Raw genomic sequence first — 19,997 nt, 5'->3', positions numbered from 1 at the left:
GTCTTTCCTCTTTCATGACTTTTGCCTCTTGACCCAAGTTCTCCTGTATTTAAGTGATTTTTGCAGTTCCTCTTTATTGGCTTCTATCTGTTGACCCATATTCTCCTGAATTTCTTTAAATGATTTTTGTGTTTTCCTTATAAGGGCTTCTAACTTTTGATCCATTTTCTCCTGTATTTATTTACGAGATTTATATATGTCCTTCATGTGTTCCTCTAACAGCATCATGCCCAGTGATTGTAAATCCAAATATTGTTTTTCTTGTGTGTTTGGGTATCCATGACTAGCTGTTGTTGGAGAATTGGGTTCAGATGCTACCATATTTCCTTGATTTCTGTTAGTAACGTTCCTATGTTTGCCTTTTGCCATCTGGTTATTTCTGGCATTAGTTGGTCCTGTTGTCACTGGCTGGAGCTTAAACCTCCTGTGAGCCTGTAAGGCTATTTCCACACCACTGAATGACTGTGTTTCCTCTGTCATAGATTGCTGATATGCTGCTCTAGTCTTGGGTGCCATTGGAGCCCTGGCGTGTCTTGGCCCAAGCAATGCTATACTAGGGTTGTCTCTGTGAACCAGGTGCTGCCTGTCTGCTCCATCAGGGAGTGAAGATAGCAGATGCTGCAGGGACTTTTTCAAGTGCTGATCACTCTTTAGGGCAAATGTCCCCCGACAGTACTGGCACACAGACAGTCCACAGAGCTGCCCAGGCCCTGAGTGCAGGCAGAAGCCTGACAGTTGCTGAATACCCAAGATACAGCCCACAGAACTCAAAAAGGTGAACAAGATAAAGGGCCCAAGTAAGCCAAGTAAGGATGGCCTCAGTACCACTTGGGAGAAAGAAGAAACCAACAATAAGAAGTGGGGAAGTAGGGACCTTGGAGGGAAAGGGATTGGGGAGGGGCAAAGAGGGGAACATGATTGGGTATTGGGTGGGGGGAAAGGACTGACATCCCTGAGGGCCAGCAGAAAGAATGGAAACATGCAACCTCAGGAGGTAGGAGGAACCCTTCAGAATATACCAGAAACCTGGGAGGTGAGAGATACTCAGGTCTCAAAGAGAGAAGAATCTTAGTTGAAATGCCCTTCAATGGGGAGGCAGAACTTATAGAGTTCACATCCAGCAGAAAGACAGAGCATAAAGTGAGGGATGGGATTGCTATCCCACAGTCAAAACTCTGACCCATAATTGTTCCTGTCTGAAAGAACCACAGGGATGGAAATGGAGAGGAGCCTGAGGATAAGAAGGTCCAGCAACAGGCCCAAAGTGGGATCCAACTCAAGGGGAGGTCCCCAAATCTGACACTATTATGGAGGCTGTGGAGCACTCACAAAAACAGATTTTTCATGACTGCCCTCTCTGAAAGATGCAACAAGCAGGTGAAAGGGAAGGGTAAGATGCAGACATTTGCACCCAACAAATGGATAGCAGCTGCTGACCCCTGTGGTTGAATTAGGCAAAAGCTGGAAGGAGGATGATGACTCTGTAGGAGGACCTACAGTCTCAATTAACCTGGACCCCTGAGATCTCTCAGACACTGGACCACCAACCAGGCAGCATACACCAGCTGATATGAGGACTGCTGGGTTTGGGTTTATTAAAAGAAGATGCACCTAACCCTGGAGACTGGATGCCCCAGTGAGTTTAGAGGCAGTGTATCTTCTTAAAAATGGTTTACATTTATGAGCATTAATTATATATGTATGTATGTATGTATGTATGTATAGTTAAGAAGGCAAATTGGCAAATTGATACTTGGAGAATTGATAATCCCCTGAGCCATCTGACACTTCAGTGCAAGTAGGTGTTGAGGTTGGAATTTGAATATTTAATTAATAGTTTTTAATTGTTGCTTTGATCAAAAAACAAATCTACTAAAATTGTGATTCTGTGTCTTTTAATGTCGTGTGTTTCTCTTATCTACATGCAACATTATTGTAATCAGTACATTCAGGAATAATTTCTTTTCAAATATTTTTACAAATCTTGCTCTTATTTGCATGCAAGTAAGTTGTCTGCTTAAATCTTTGAAATGCAAAATATATCTCATTTCTATATTTCAAAAAAAATGTGATTCTGGGGCTAAAATATAACAGAGATGAAATGGTAAAATATTAATCTTGTAAACCTGCTAATTTGTCATAAATGAGTTATATAAATAAAGTATAAATACATATATAAACAAGCATTATTATTCAGAAACTTCTCTAGGGCCCAGTTGAGCTTACTGGTTCCAAGGAACAAGGCCAGGAAAGTGGCTAAGGGGAACAAACACAGGGGAGAGGGGAGACAGAAAGAAAAAAAGCCTGAATGCAGACAGAGAAGAGGAGAGAGAAGAGAACAACAATGTCTGGACAACATGTTGGGAAGAGCCTCTGGGGGAGAGCAGCCCTACAGACTCAGTGACAACCTGTGCCTCAACACAAAACAATGATTTGCTTCAAATGTTCTAGAGCTAATAGGGAATATGATGCATAAAGAAACTATCTTAGGTTTGACTCTAGCTCTGAGGGCAACCAGAGACAAGACAATACCAGGGATTCCAGGAATGCAAGAGACCCCAGATATTCTTTCACCCCAGAGGAAATGCCAAGAGAGAGCATTTTGATCTTTGCTAATTAAAAGGCTCTCTCTTGTAGCTGGGTGTCAGTTCTAAATTCAACTGTGACTCTTTCTATATTCATGGCCAAGGGAGTGGCAATATTAGTAGGTGTGGCCTGGTTGGAGTAAGTGTGGCCTTGTGGGAGAAAGTGTATAACTGTGGATGAGAACTTTAAGATCCTCATCCTAGCTGCCTGGAAATGAGTATTCTGCTAGCAGCCTTCAGATGAAGCTGTAGAACTCTGAGCTTCTCCTGCACCATGCCTGCCTGGATGCTGCCATGTCCCCACCTTGATGAGACTAGACTGAAGTTCTGAATCTATTAGCCAGCCCCAATTAAATGTTGTCCTTATAAGAGTTGCCTTGGTCATGGTGTCTCTTCACAGCAGTAAAACTCTGAGACAGCAACCATGGGAACTAAGCTTGAAATAAAAATTGATTTAATTACAATATAAATTGACTCTAGGGTCTTTCAGTGTTTTCTGAGTCCATAACACTGGGAAATAAGCTTTGGATTATTTGTTTGTTTGTTTTAAAATGTCTATGGATTAAGATTCTGATTCTTGAACCCAAAAGTCTTCACGAGGGCATACACCAGATATTAATGAAGTACATATAGTAAGGATTTTCTAGAGGGGACTGATACTTAAGGGTTCTTTGGAAAGTCAGTTGTGTTGGAAGGTGTTTTGCTGGGGCAACAGGTGAAGGAGTGTTTTCCTGAGGTGGATGTAGGTGAAAGGCTAAGTCAGATTCATGAAGGAACATTTTCCTGAATCAGACACAGGAGAAAAGATGTTTTGCTAAAGTAAGCACATATACAGACCCATGATGAAGGATTCTTTGATACAACACACATGTATTGGTCCACCTTACATTGTGGAGGTGAGCTCCATTTGTTGGGGCTCCATACAGAGAAATGCATGCACCAAATAACTATGGTGGTATGCTGTGGCTTTGTTGATGCTTCTGCGGATTGGGGCTGATTGACAGAAGAAGGTCAGCTGAGATTGGCAGAGTTATGACACCAGAAACAGGTGCACATTCTGAAGCAAGACACGTGGAGGACATGTGATGTTGAGGGTGTCTTAGGCAGGGTTTCTATTCCTGCACAAACATCAGGACCAAGAAGCAACTTGTAGAGGAAAGGGTTTATTGAGCTTACACTTCCACATTGCAGTTCATCACTAAAGGAAATCAGGACTGGAACTCAAGCAGGTCAGGAAGCAGTAGCTGATGCAGAGGCCATGGAGGAATGTTTCTTACTGGCTTGCTTCCCCTGGTTTGCTCAGCCTGCTCTCTTATAGAACCCAAGACTACCAGCCCAGGAATGGTACCACCCACAAGGGACCCTCCCCCCTTGATCACTAATTGAGAAAATGCCCCACAGATTGATCACATGGGGGCACTTCCCCAACTGATATTCCTTTCTCTGTGATAACTCCTACCTGTGTCAAGTTGACAAAGAAAACCACCCAGTACAAAGGGTATTAAAAAGGATTGATAGACAGTGATAGCGTTTGAACTAGGATTGTTTATAGAAGAAGCTGTGCAACTCTTGTTGGTCTGGAGTCTTCACTGATCTCCACTTCACTGTGAGGCACAGCTGAGAAAGTCTCCTTGCATTCCTGCTAGTCTCTCCTTCTGACTTGAGCCAAGGATAAGGCCTGGCTGTCTCTACTAGGTAGTGACACCACTGCTGATTCAAGTTTGCCATCCCTACTTTATCAAACTGGACTACTGGTGTATCCTTGAAGTGTTTGTGAGTAGATCGAGATGCCACTGCTAACCTGGAACTGAATTGCAGATTTCCAGACAACACAGATGGGAGTTGCTCCAAAGAACCATTTCTAAATAGGTCCACTTCCCCAGTATCCTTTCTTTTCCACTAACTCCTGTGGGTGATGGGGTAAAATGGAGGTTAAAGTGTTTAAGAACCATGATTAAAAATAAGGTTTGAAAAAATTAAAGTTAGAGGGGACCTTGAGAAGGAAGCAAATTGAAGACAATTGAATAATCAAATTGAATAATCAAATTGAATAATCAAATTGAATAATCTCTCTGTGGAAAGAAAGTAGAAGTTTACTGTTTGTCTGATTCCTTTATAAAACATAGAGATGAGCTTCATCCTGTAATAAAAGGTCTTTAAGTCAACGTTTTTTGGTTGATACACTTGCATGAAGAAATGTTCCAGTGTTGGACCTGGAGACACAGAGAACATTAGGCACTAAAATTAGACCTACTACACATTAGCAGAGAATCTGAGAGAAGTCCTATGCTGAGATGGGTGGCTTTGCTGTGCTGGCTACATCAGAGCAAGCAGCTGGAACAACTCTAATTGAGGGAATCAAGATCCATGGGACCTATTGTTCCTACACATCTCCAGGATGTTAGGATAGTTCTTAATGCCTTTTCTTGTAGTGTTCCTGGAACCCACCCGCGTCCATATGCTTATACATGCTCACACATCTCCAATGTCTATTATTCTCTTCTAATAGGTAGAGTGAAACAGACTCTGTGCTTAAACTTAAATATTTAAATACATTATTAACTACTCACAGTTTGTTCTCCTCTAACTTATAGTTAGTACATTTCAAACATATCTTGGAATCAAAAGCTTACAGCAGAAGGAAATCTCCTATATGCATTTGGTTCTCATGCTTGAACACATAGCTGATAAAAAGTAAGGTAGATAGATAGATGATAGGTAGATAGATAGATAGATAGATAGATAGATATTAAAGGCATGTTTATTGGGAAGCTGCTTGGGTGGGTGAGTTCATTGACCCAAAAGACAAATGGCAGGGAAGTCAGAATAGGGAAAGTGAGGGGAAGTTGATAAGGGAAAGAAAGAGAAAGGGGTTGAGGAGAAGAGAGAGAGGGAGAGGCCAAAATTTCTAAATTATATAGGGAAGAACCTGTGGAGGAAGGGCAGCTCACTGCCATAGTAGGAAAAATCAGGACTGGGGCCAAGGTATGTCAGGTAGAGACTTGCAAATGCTGGAGAACTGAGAGGCAAGGTCTGCTTTCATAGGTAAAATATGCACCTCAATCACTAGTCCCAGGGCCCACCAAACACATATATATTTATATAAAATAACATGAGTGTGTGTGTGTGTGTGTATGTATGTATGTATGTATGTATGTATGTATGTATGTATGCATGTGTGTGTGCATGTGTGTGTGTGTGTGTGTGTGTGTGTTTGTAGTCCCTTCTCTCTAGCTGTCTTACCTCTATGCTGTGTGGACATTCACCTGCTCTTTGATTATGTTTTGGTTCTCTACCCAAGATACTCCAGGTCTAGAGAGGCCTCCTGTTCTTCTCAGACAGCTGCATCCAGGGCCCTGAGGACTAACAGGAAAATCACAGAGAAGAGGGTGAGCTTCTCCTGCAGGAGGAGTGAGCATGAGCTAAGTGTGTGCACAGTGAAGGCGCTAACTGTATGCAGAGGTCTCTTATGACCCTGGCAGGAAAAGGCTTTTGTTAAGCAGTTTCCTATTTGAGTTACAATAAAAACTTGGTCAGTTTTCATCTTATTCAATGGCTGTTGCATAGCTCCATGTTCTCAACCACTAGCCTGCATCCTCTGTCAGTGGTTTTGCATTTCAGCTATTCAAGAATATTTGTGTTCTGTGCCAAGAACCCAACAGTTGACTGATCTCCTAATGTGAATATATACTTGACACATCCCTGCCTTTGAGACTTAATGAGAAGTCTTACTCTTTTTTCTATAAATAGTTGAAGTAAAGCTAATTATCAGGCATTGCCAGTCATAATTTGCATATATGACCTTGATTTAGTAAATGAACATTGTCTGTCCAGGACATGGTGGCTGGGGTTATATTGACTTCCACTCTGGTCTATGACATAAAACAAGGACAGGAACCATTGGCTCATCAAATACTCTGGGAAGCAGAGAGTGGTAAGAAGAAATAAACTATTGAAACAGTTACCTGTCTTGTGGATCAGCACTGTACACGCGGTGGAAGCACAAGTCTGTGCCTTGACCTATAATCCTGTAAATAAGCAATAAGCTTGCTGGGGACCAGTTTTCTTTTCCGACATACATAGCCTGTGCTTCTCACAGGAAATGTTGAGCAAGGCATTTACTTGAAAGAGAAAGAAAAAGCCTTAAGAGACAAAGAAGTGGTGCATTACAAATATAAAATACATATTAGACATTAGAGAGGGAGTAATCTCAATTTTCAAAAATAACACTGAAAAAGATTATGTGTGTGTGTGTGTGTGTGTGTGTGTGTGTGTGTGTGTGTGTTTCAAGGCATTCTAATTATGAGGAAGCAATAAGAAGAAATACCTGAATTAACAAGGGAAATAGATTTTTGTTCATTTGTTTAATTAGGAGTAGAATGAGAGACAAGGATAAAGGAAACATTTGTGAGAGATATCAAGGAGAGAAATTGTGGAGGCAATTAGAAGGTACAGTGGGAGCCCATGCCTGAGTAAAGAAAATTCTCCCTTAACAAATATTGATGTAAACTAACTCAAAGGTATGTTTGGAGATATTTTATTCTTTTCCTATTACCTGGTTTGGGCAATTTGGATCTTCAATTAAAATATGTGTAGTGGCTGAGCATGGAAGGAGATTGCATTCAAAAGGACAGAAGGGCAGAAAATTTAAAATACCACAGGAAAGCTGTCCCAATGTCAACAAAGTCACTTTGCTGTCTCTGACTCAGTAGCGCCATCTGCTGTCCTGCTTCCTGTAAAGTAAGTGTAAACAGCACTTTACTTGTTTGAACTTTGTCAGAATGACAAGGTTCAGGAGAGCCCTGCTAGGGGCAGCCCAAATTGGTCCAGATGGAGAAGAAGGAGGAGGAGGAGGAGGAGGAGGAGGAGGAGGAGGAGGAGGAGGAGGAGGAGGAGGAGGAGGAGGAAGAGGAGGAAGAGGAGAGAGAGAGAGAGAGAGCACGAGCGAGCAAGCAAGCAAGAAAGAAAGAAAGAAGGAGAGAAAGAAAGAAAAAATAGAAGAAATAACGGAAAAGACCTTGGGTAGTTACAGAAGGGGGTAAATCTGGGAAGAGTTTGCTCATTGATGAGTATTATGCAAATAGGCTAACCAGTTGTTGGAAACTTTCAAAGAGCTAATTAAAGTAGCTAAGAAGTGTATTTTAAATTGTTCAACATTCTTATCAGAAAAATGGAAATTAAAAGTTCTCAGAGGTTTCATCTAAGCCTAGGTAGAATGACTAAGACCAAGAAAACAATTGACAACAAGTGGCGGTGAGGGTCTAGGGAAAGGGGAACCCTCAGGCACTGTGGGTGGGATTGCAAGATGGCACAGGAACTAAGGAAGTCAGTGTGGAGAATTCTCTCAAGACTGGGGGGAAACCTGCATGGCACAGCTGTACACTGCTTGGCAAATGCCCAAGGACTCAGGATCCTCCCTCAGAGACACTTGCTCAACCGTCTCCATTGCCTCTGAGTTCACAACAGCTACAGAAAAGACATGACATAATGTCCTTCAAGTGAGAAAAATGGAACATGAAATTGTGGGACTCATTTTTGCGGATGAGTCTCATCTAATGGACAGAAGAGTTGATACAGACAAAAGTAGCTAGAAAAGAAAGTCTTGTAACTTTGTATCTAACTTCCTGCTCATCCCTTATGTGACTGCTAAAATGCAACCAAGATTTCTTTTACAAAGGCTTCACTGAACATTCTACCACATGGCTCAGAATGGTCCTGACAAAGGCACATACAGAGCATCAAAGAACCTTAAACACAGTTTCTTTTTCTGCAAGGAGTTTATTGGAGATGGAAGAGCAGTGGAGGTACAAGGGTAATGACAGATCGTGAGGTCCCAGAGCACATGGTTATTTCATCCCCAGATTCCATGTTTAGCTGCAGCAGAATGGATGATGTCTATGTACCTTGTAGAGCACACTGAAGTCATTAGACTTGTGCATTTTTTGTATATGAGGAAGTGTTCTGTACAGAAAAATTTGCCCTATATGACTGTAGACACTGCAGATAACATGAACCTCATAGTGTGGGATGCCCTGCTTTTCATCCTACCCAATCTGTCTCTCACTAACTTTTACTAATACTGATAAAAGTTGTCTCCATTGAGCCAAAAATGAACTATGGCTTAGAAGTCAGAGGTATAATCCTGGTTCATTGAAACTTCAACACTTTTTAAGGACACAGGAGCTCCCTAACAAATAACATTTTAGCACTGTATAACCCTGAAGCCCAACATGGGAGTTTCCCTTAACACAAGGGTAATGTCTTTGAGAGAGAGTCAAGTCTACCTGAAGGCAGAGTCAAAAGTCAGGAGTGGCATGTGGCAGAATCATGAGCATTCTGGGCTTCCTTTACATTTTGTGTCTCAACATGGAGTCATCATTAAATTGTTAGTATTTGGAGGCAGTATTTTGCAAGTAAAAACCAAATTATTCATCCATCTGCCAAGGTTTCCTTAAAGGTTCTGATACTTTATATGCAGAGACTTGACTGAGCCTTGTAGCAAACACAGAAAGAATGCACACACACAGTAAGTACATTGTGAACAATTTACTGAAGATAGAGAAGAAGCTCAAGCACAGTGGTCATCAGCATTCAGCTTCAGTGGCCTCAGAGCACATGGCTGTCTTGTTCTCTCTGGTCTCCATGCTCAACGGCAGCAGAATAGGTAGGTTAAGAAATTTATGCGGCAGGTCCCATTAGCACGTTCTTTTCTTTTGCACGACTCTCTACAGTGTCATGTCACCTTTCTTGATACTGTAGACATTAAAAAGAATTAGACATTAAGTTTTGAGGTTGGCAGCATGTGATAGTATGTGATCATATGAGGATGTGTAATGCAGCATAAGTGTGCTCTGTTGGTCACAGTATATCCATCAGCATGGACATCTCAACAAATAATGCACTTCACGGGTGTTGGTCATGCACTTGAGAGCCATTCTGATGTGTCTTTAATTACTAGGTTCCTTTTGTCACAGTGTAGACACTTGAGTATACTCTTAAATTGATTCAAAGTTCCTTTACACAAAGAAAACTTTCTCTTAATACCTAAGACAACTCCTGTTCTATAAGCATCTACCTTGTGGATATATTGTACAGTATTGGAGTGCTCTGATTTTATGGAAATTACCATACATATTTTTTACAGTAAAAACCTTATGAGGAAGAAATTTGATTAGAGTTACTTTACTCTCATTTAGATTTATGAATTTAAAAGGAATTAAAATAGAATTGTCAAGGGAAACACATTTCTCCAACAGGATTCTAGGGCTCATCTTCAACCCTCCCTCAGTAGACTCCAAGCCTCCATCACACTGGGCACCAGCACTCACCTAAATCTTGAAGAACAGAGCCATCTGGGCCTTCAGAGGAGACAGACACACCCTGGTCCTCTTCCCCTGGCTGCTCCTCAGTTTTAGTCTTTTCATCTGTCTGTTGGATAGGATCAGCCTGGACGTGGAAGGCCAGCAGGACAAGGGCTGAGAGGAGGACAAGTGTCTTCATGGCTGGGAGTCACCTGAGCAGTTGGTGAACAGTAGACCAGTGTGTGGAGAATGAGGGGCCAACCTGCATTTATAGGGCAGAGACAGGTCCCACACTGAGACAAGGCACTCATTGATGGGAACTGGGAGAGGCTGTTGCTCTCAAGATGCCTTTGATGTTCCTCTGTCCTCATGGGTTCCATCCTGATGTTGCTCTGTGTGTTCAGTGTCTCCCCCTCGCACTGATAATGACGAAGGGGCCTTGCTCTCTTCGCCCTGTTTCCCATCTGCTTGAGTATATACCTCTTAATGGTCTGTAAAGGAAAGAGCTGTCACTGCCTAATTTAATCAGCTCATGGAACTAATGATTTTTATGTTTTGACCTGGAAGCTGCTTTCTCAGAAAGTCTGGATCAGGACCAGACCTTGACCAGGTAGACTGGAGAGTCAGTTCTTTGCCTGATTTGGGGTATTATCAATCATCCTCCTGAGGGATAACTTTGTAAACCCCTACTTGGGGGCCATTATAGAGAAAGTAAGATTGCCTTATTGTTCCCCCTAGCAAATTGAGTTTAAGAGACAGAGTTTGTCTGAGTGAAGCTAGAGTGTATTGTTCTGCTGAAGCCAAAGGGACAGAACACATCTCACGAGGTGTGGTACAGGAGCCTCTTCACCATTGGGACCCTCAATCCATGTGGCATTCGACCTGTCTGAGATTCTGCAGTGCTTTACTTTTAGAAAATGAGAATGAGCCTACAAGGAATGACATCCACAGTGTAGAGAGCGTCATGACCTGCTACCCAATATTGAGAAGTGGCTCCACTTCATACAAGAACACTGTTCTTTTTGTGTTTTATCCCATTTCTTTCACTACATACACAACAAAATGTTCAGAACTTCCTGCTGTTTTTGGTCAGTGTATGGAGTTCCCCCTGTCACAAGTGCCAGCTCATATTTACGTGTGAATTAATACTATACATTGGTTAAAATGTTTTTATTTACAGCACTGTACAATAGTTAGCAAAACAGCAAGAATATTATTTTACACAAACATTAAGCTATACACATATATTATATATATAATTTATCACATATCATATATTATATATCATATGGCATATGCTAGTATATCATATATCAATCATATATCATACATCACATATCACATATCACATAACACATATCAAATATCATATATCACATATCATATTCCATATATCACACATCACATACCACATATCACATATCACATATCATATATCATATATCATATATCATCATATATCATGTATACATCACATATTATATATATGTGGACATGTCCTCTGGAATTCCTCTGTAGACTCAGATTTATGAGTCATGATTCTCACCTTATATTTCAGACACATTGTTGTCTTCCTTGATCATCACAGAAGTGGTCTCAGATTTGCATGCTCCAAAGGCCACCATGCACATGTGATGAATTTATGTTACTGTATTTTCACTTTCTGTCCTTCCTACTAGTGTCCAGTACAGAACTGGTCATTGAAGACCCAATGAATGTGGAACTAGCACAGTCTATCCTTAGAGAAGAGTGGCCTTTTTAAGTACATCTATCAAGCTTTGGCTTGCTCCATCTTTTCATCTTTTTATTGCTTTCTGTTCTCTTCTTTGTGTCTTCCCAACCCTGGTAGCATCAGCTATCTCACTTGAGGAAAGACACCTACTCATGGATTCCAGAGAAGGTAGAGTCCAGAGTCCTCTGTCTGGGACATTGCAAGCAGTCATTTACATACTTGTAGGTTTATAAAGCCTTGGGGGGGGAAGCAGTTTTTTTCTTTGTGAGTTTACATTCTGCTGGAATTTTATGGTTTTATTGCAGATAGATACAAGTACTATGATATTTTTCCTATGTTCCTCACCCCAATCTGATAGAGCAAATTGATATTTCATTATTATAATAGCACTTGATCTTTGACACAGGATCTACAACCATCCAGTGGAGAAAAAGATATCCTTTTCAACAAATGGTGCTGGTTCAACTGTAGGTCAGCAGGCAGAAGAATACAAATCGACCCATTCCTATCTTCTTGTACTAAGTTCAAGTCTAATTGGATCAAGGACATCCACATAAAGCAAGACACACTATAACTAATAGAAAAGAAACTGGGGAAGACCCTTGGGCACATGGGCACAGGGAAAAATTTCCTGAACAGAACACCAATAGCTTATGCTCTAAGATCAAGAATTGACAAATGGGACCTCATAAAATTGCTGAGTTGCTCTATGGCAAAGGACATTGTCAGAAGGACAAAACAACAACCAACAAATTGGGAAATGATCTTTACCAACCCTACATCTGATAGAGGGCTAATATCCAATATATACAAAGAACTCGAGAAGGTAGACTTGAGAGAGACAAATAACCCTATTAAAAATGAGGTACAGAGCTAAACAAAGAATTTTCACCTGAGGAATATTGAATGGTAGAGAAGCACCTAAAGAAATGTTCAACATCCTTAGTCATCAGGGAAATGCAAATCAAAACAACCCCGAGATTTCACCTCACAACAGTCAGAATGGTTAAGATAAAAAACTCATGAGAAAATGTGCTGGCGAGGATGTGGAGAAAGAGGTACAGTCCTCCACTGCTGGTGGGGTTGCAAGCTGGTAAACCACTCTGGAAATCAGTCTGGCAGTTCCTCAGAAAACTTGGCATGATTTTACTGGAGGACCCCGCTATACCACTCCTGGGCATATACCCAGAGGATTCCCCAGCATGCAATAAGGATACATGCTCCACTATGTTCATAGCAGCCCTACTTATAATCACTAGAAGCTGGAAAGAAACCAGCTATCCCTCAATGGAGGAATGGAAACATATACATGTAGTATATCTATACAATGGAGTACTATTCAGCCATTAAAAACAATGAATTCATGAAATTCTTAGGCAAATAGATGGAACTGTAGAATATCATCCTTAGTGATGTAACCCAAACACAAAAGAACACTCATGGTATGCACTCACTGATAAGTGGATATTAGCCTAGAAGCGTGGAATACCCAAGACACAATTCACATATCAAATGATGCCCAGGAAGAAGGAAGGAGTGGCCCCTGGTCCTGGAAAGGCTCAGTGCAGCAGTGTATGTGAATACCAGGACAGGGAAGCAGGACCGGGTGGATTGGGGAACAGGGGTAGGAAAGAGAGCTAATGGGACTTTTAGGGAGGGGGAATCTAGGAAAGGTGAAATCACTTGAAATGTAAATAAAGAATATATGAAATAAAAAGTATAAAAAAAAAGATTATCATTTTTCTTTGTTCAGTGTTGATGGCCATTCCAAACAACCTGGCATTTAGTTTTCTTTAATAATATTTCTTAGTTTTCCTTCTTTCCATTTAAATTTGTAAAGGTCAAGCTTTTGTGTATTAACTGCATTGGCAAAATTACTATCATATCCTGTGTTGAAGACAGAGTTATGTTTCTTACCCACCCACTGCCACAACTGAGGAAGTTCCACCTTCTTATAGAGTGTGTTCAGGACCTTTAATGTTCCAACATCTGATAATCACATGTGAATGCCCAGAAATCTATTAGGAAATAGGGTTGTGGAAGCAGCAGCTGGGCCAGAGACACCAAAGTGATGTTGGAAAAATGAAGGAGCTCTTTGCAGTTCATTGCTATTTCTCCTTGTGCTAAATATTGGACAAGCATCATCATATATTCAAACATGGTCTCCAAAGAATTGATATTAACCTCCATTGGCCTCTGAAACCTCAGATCAGGTCTGAAACCACATGACCCACTTATGCACATGGGAGGGCTAACCTTCTTCCTTCCTCACAGGCATTAGGACCCTGCTGGGTAAGATGGCTCACAGCTTGAGAACTTGTTTCTTCTTTTGATCTTCTTATGCTCTCCTGCACTGCATCCTGGACTCAAGGACAGGTGTGGTGCTTATTTCTGCACTTGTCTTCAGTCACAAGCCAGTGTGCAAGAAAGAACTCAACAGAACTCGAAGTTACCCTCAATAATCTGCTCTATTTCTGTAGCAGGGTTCATACATGTGAATTGTTACTTGTGGTAACTGGGAAAAAAAACCCTTTTCAGGTATTTCTAAAGAATATGGGTTATTTATTGGTGGTCTCACATCAATTTCAAAGGAACTAATTAGCAGAGGCAAAGACCAAGGAAAAGTTGTAGAGATGTCTTTCAACCTTGAACTTCTATCAGGTCCTAAGCAAGGAAAACAATCCCAATAAATGAGAAAGGGTATTAGTCTAAAACACAGAAGTTAAGGTAGAATATGGGGTAGTGATAAATTACAAGAGATTTGGCCATAACACTGTTGCCTATTCTTTAGTGTCTCTGAGTAATGCAATTAACCTCTTCAAAGTCCCCTTACAAACCCACAAAACATTGGTCAATAAAAGCAGCTACATTATTGGGTGATTGGGAAAACCTCACTTATAAAGAGAAAAAAGATCTTAGCAATTAGTAAGTATCAGCTAATACAAATACACTGTACATATCATCTGCCTTGAGAATGCTGCCCAGATTGTCACAAGTTGCAAATTATCATGGTTTCTAAAAAGTTACAACACAAAGCTGCCTGAGCTCTGCAATAAATGAAAGTTTATTATTTCTACTTTACTTAAGAAGTAGTGAAGGTCCATAGCATTCAAATGTTTTATCCAGTAGTGAATGCTTCTATTAATAAACTAATGGGGAATGTATCTCCTCATTTCAAATACCTCAAGAACGTTACGGCATTCATGTGCTTGTTAAAGAGACATCACACAAAATAAGCATTTTTTCCAAATAAGGGTAAAAGATATTACTTGTAAGGATATATGACTTGGATGAGCTGAGAACTAATGTAGAATATTCCAGATATTAATTGTGATGATAAGAAGTAAAATAGTAAAAGTCTGAAGGTTTAATGTGCAGGTATTTCTGACCAGGAGACTATGATATAAGGGTGGTTGATGGGAAGTGGACTGAGCTTCATATTGGGCTGAGGAATGTCCTCAGACCATGGACACAAACCTCTTGTTTTAAAGATGCACATGTAGGAATTAGTGAAGTCTAGTGCAATTTTAATTAGGAAGTCAGCATAGGATTTCTGATTCCAGCCCCAATGTACAACTTTTTCTCTGTGTTTCCATGTTCTCTACAGAGGGTCCAGAGTCCCAGATAGAAGCCATAGCTTGGGCCTGACACAGAGTTGGCTGCTATGAGCAAGTAAGCACGTGCTGTGCATTTGATGTTCTGTTATCAGTGGGATAGTTTGAAAGATCTTGGGCATCTATAGGGTACTTTTTCATGCTATTCTAGGTTGCTCACTGAAATTTCTTTTTTTTTAATGGTTTTTCCAAATATATTTTAATTTATTGGTAATGTCAATTTTCTTTTTCTTTTCTTTTCTATATTCTTTGTTTCCATTCCAAATGATTTCCCCTTTCCAGGTTCGCCCCTCCCTATAAGTCCCTTAAGCCCTTTTCCCTCTGCCCATCCCCCAATCACTCCCTCCTACTTCTCTGTTCTGATAATCCCCTACATTGCTTCATCAAAGCTTTCCAGGACCAGGGCCTTCTCCTTCCTTCTCCTTGTGAATCATTTGATATGTGAATTGTGTTTTGGGTATTCAGAGCTTCTGGCTAACATCCACTTATCAGTGACTGCATTCCATGTGTGTTTGTTTGTGATTAGGTTATCTCACTTAGGATGATATTTTCCAGTTCCAACCATTTGCCTAAGAATTTCATGAATTGTTTTAATTGCTGAGTAGTATACCATTGTGTAAATATACCACATTTTCTGTATCCATTCTTCCATTGAGGGACATCTGGGTTCTTTCTAGCTTCCGACTATTATAAATAAGGCTGCTATGAACATAATGGAGCATGTGCCCTTATTGCATGCCAGGGACTCCTCTGAGTATATGCCCAGGAGAGGTATAGCAGAGTTCTCTGGAAGTGTCATGGCCAGTTTTCTGAGGAACTGCCAGATTGCTGTCCAGAGTGGTTGTACCATTTTACAATCCCACCAGCAGTGGAGGAGTGTTCCTTTTTTTTCCACATCCTCACCAATACCTGCTGTCTCCTGAGTTTTTAATCTTAGCCATTCTGACTGGTGTAAGGTGAAATCTCAGGGTTGTTTTGATTTGCATTTCCCTAATGACTAATGAAGTTGAGCATTTTTTAAGATGCTTCTCAGCCATCCGAAGTTCTTCTGGTGAGAATTCTTTGTTTAACTCTGTACCCCATTTTATTTGGGTTGTTTGGTTTTCTGGAGTCTAACTTCTTGAGTTCTTTATATATATCGGATATTAGCCCTCTATCTGATGTAGGACTGGTGAAGATCTTTTCCCAATTTGTTGGTTGCCGATTTGTCCTTTTGATGGTGTCCTTTGCCTTAAAGAAACTTTGTAATTTTATGAGGTCCCATTTGTCAATTCTTGGTCTTAGTGTGTAAGCTATTGGTGTTCTGTTTAGGAAAATTTCCCCTGTGCCCATGTCCTCAACGGTCTTCCCCAGTTTCTTTTCTATTAGTTTCAGTGTGTCTTGTTTTATGTGGATATCCTTGATCAACTTGGAGTTGAGCTTAGTTAACAATGGATCCATTTGATTTGCATTTATCTGCATGTTGACCTCCAGTTGAACCACACCATTTGTTGAAAAGGCTATCTTTTTCCCCCTGGATATTTTCAGCTCCTTTGTCAAAGATCAAGTGACCATAGGTGTGTGGGTTCATTTCTGGGCCTTCAGTCCTATTCCATTGATCTCCCTGTCTATCACTACACCAATACCATGCAGGTTTTAACACTATTGCTCTGTAGTGCTTGAGGTCTGGGATACACATTCCGCCAGGAGTTCTTTGACTGTTGAGAATAGTTTTAGCTATCCTGGGTTTTTTGTTATTCAAGATGAACTTGAGAATTGCTCTTTCTAACTCTATGAAGAACTGAGTTGGGATTTTGATGGGGATTGCATTGAATCTGTATATTGCTTTTGGCACGATGGCCATTTTTACTATATTAATCCTGCCAATCCAGGAGCATGAAGAGTTTTCCATTTTCTGGGGCCTTCTTCAATTTCCTTCTTCAGAGACCTGAAGTTCTTGTCATACAGAACTTCACTTGTTTGATTAGAGTCACAGAAGATATTTGATGTTTTTGTGGCTATTGGCAAGGGTGCCATTTCCCTAATTTTTTTCTCCAGGATGTTAGGATTGTTCTTACTGCCTTTTCTTGTAGTGTTCCTGGAACCCACCCGCGTCCATATGCTTATGCATGCTCACACTTCTCCAGTGTCTATTATTCTCTACTAATAGGTAGAGTGGAACAGACTCTGTGCTTAAACTTAAATATTTAAATATATCATTAACTACTCACAGTTTGTTCTCCTCTAACTTATAGTTAGTACATTTCAAACATATCTTGGAATCAAAAGCTTACAGCAGAAGGAAATCTCCTATACATATTTGGTTCTCATGCTTGAATGCATAGATGAGGAAAAATAAGGTAGATAGATAGATAGATGGATAGATGATAGATAAATAGATACATAGATATTAAAGGCAAGTTTATTGGGAAGCTGCTCTTGGGTGGGTGAGTTGATTGACCCAAAGATAATGGGCAGGAAAGTCAGGATAGGAAACGTGAGGGGAAGTTGAGAAGGGAAGGAAAGAGAAAGGGGTGGAGGAGAAGATAGAGAGAGAGAGACCAAAATTTCTAGATTATATAGGGAAGAACCTGTGGAGAAAGGGCAGCTCACTGCCATGGGAGGAAAAACCAGGATTGGGGTCAAGGTATGTCAGGCAGAGACTTGGAAATGTTGGGAGAACTGAGAGGCAAGGTCTGCTTTCATAGGTAAAATATGCACCTCAATCACTAGTCCCAGAGACCAAAACCAAACACATATATATTTATATAAAATAACATGAGTGTGTGTGTGTGTATGTGTGTATGCATGTGTGTATGTGTGTATGCATGTGTGTTTATGTGTGTATGCATGTGTATGCATGTGTGTGTGTATGCATGTGTGTGTGTGTGTGTGTGTGTGTGTATGTGTGTACCTAGCCCCTTCTCTCTAGCTGTCTTACCTCTATGCTGTGTGGACATTCACCTGCTCTTTGATCATGTTTTGGTTCTCTCCCCAAGATACTCCTGATCTGGAGAGGCCTCCTGTTCTTCTCAGACAGATGCATCCTGGACTCTGAGGATTAACAGGAAAATCACAGAGAAGAGGGTGGGCCTCTCCTGCAGGAGGAGGGAGCATGAGCTAAGTGTGTACTCAGTGAAGGCTGACTGTATGCAGAGGTCTCTTATAACCCTGGTAGGGAAAGGCTTTTGTTAAGCAGTTTCCTATTTGAGTTTCAATAGAAACTTGGACAGTTTTCATCTTATTCAATGGCTGTTGCATAGCCCCATGTTCTCCACCACTAGCCTGCATCCTCTGTCAGTGATGTTGCATTTCAGCTATTCGAGAATATTTGTGTTCTGTGCCAAGAACCCAACAGTTGACTGATCTCCTAATGTGAATATATACTTGACACATTCCTGCCTTTGAGTCTTAATGAGAAGTCTTACTCTTTTATCTATAAATAGTTGAAGTAAAGCTAATTATCAGGCATTGCCAGTCATAAGTTGCATATATGACCATGATTTAGTATGAAAATTGTCCAGGAAATGGTGGCTGGTATTATATTAACTTCCACTCTGGTCTATGACACAAAACAAGGACAGGAGCCATTGACTCATCAAAGACTCTGGGATGCAGAGAGTTGTAAGAAGAAACAAACTATTGAAACAGTTACCTGTCTTGTGGACCAGCAGTGTACATACAGTGGAAGCACAAGTCTGTGCCTTGACCTATAATCCTATAAATAAGCAATAAGCTTGCTGAAGACCAATTTTCTTTTCCGACATACACAGCCTATGCTTCTCACAGGAAATGTTGAGCAAGACATTCACTTGAAGGAAAAAGAAAAAGCCTTAAAAGGCAAAGAAGTTGTACATTACAAATATAAAATACATATTAGACATTAAAGAGGGAATAATATCAATTTTCAAAAATAACACTGAAAAAGATTATATATATATATGTGTGTGTGTGTGTGTGTGTGTGTGTATCTCCAGGCATTCTAATTATGAGGAAGCAATAAGAAATACCTGCATTAACAAGGGAAATAGATTTTTGTTCATTTACTTAATTAATAGTAGAATGAGAGGCAAGAAGAAAGGAAACATTCGTGAGAGATATCAAGGAGAGAAATTGTGGAGGCAATTAGAAGGTACAGTGGGAGCCCATGCCTGAGTAAGGAAAATTCTCCCTTAACAAATATTGATGGAAACTGTTTGAAGATATTTTATACTTTTCCCATATATGTTTGGGCAAATTTGGATCTTCAATTAAAATATGTGGGCTGACTGAACATGGAAGGAGATTGCATTCTAAAGGACAGAAGGGCAGAAAATTGAGAATACCAAAAGAAAGATGTCCCAGTGTCAATGAAGTCACTTTGCTGTCTCTGATTCAGTAGCGCCATCTGCTGTCCTTCTTCCTGTAAAGTAAGTGTAAACAGCACTTGTTTGAACCTTGTCATTCTGACAAGGTTCAGGAGAGCCCTGCTTGGAAAGAAAGACTTTGACTCAGCAACAGGACATAGAAGGCAAGTATTTATTGCAGGAAATCGCAAGCACAGAAAGTCCAATGTTTACAAAATACAGATAGAGGACTTATAAACTTTGGAATTACAGACACAGAAAATTATGAGCTTTCCAAAATTTTGTAAAACATATGCAGCAGTGCTAACTTATAATATTTATCAAGAACTTTGTACTATCTCATCTTAAATTATAACTGTTACATACATATATGTATACATATGCACTTAATTTTAATGCATACATATGGACACATGTATCTATAAAAGAGTCTATTTAAC

At 40.3% G+C, this 19,997-nt stretch overlaps 1 pseudogene; it reads right to left on the bottom strand.

Annotated features, from left to right (window-relative positions):
• Window positions 1–9,231: 9,231 nt before the first annotated feature.
• LOC127668974 (alpha-defensin 9-like) lies at window positions 9,232–10,085 on the bottom strand (annotated as a pseudogene).
• Between the last annotated feature and the right edge of the window lie 9,912 nt (window positions 10,086–19,997).

The sequence above is a fragment of the Apodemus sylvaticus genome, chromosome 18, assembly GCF_947179515.1.
Source record: "Apodemus sylvaticus chromosome 18, mApoSyl1.1, whole genome shotgun sequence".
Classification (NCBI taxonomy): Eukaryota; Metazoa; Chordata; class Mammalia; order Rodentia; family Muridae; genus Apodemus; species Apodemus sylvaticus.
Note: the sequence above shows the minus strand (reverse complement) of the source record. Positions and strands in the feature narration are given on the sequence as shown.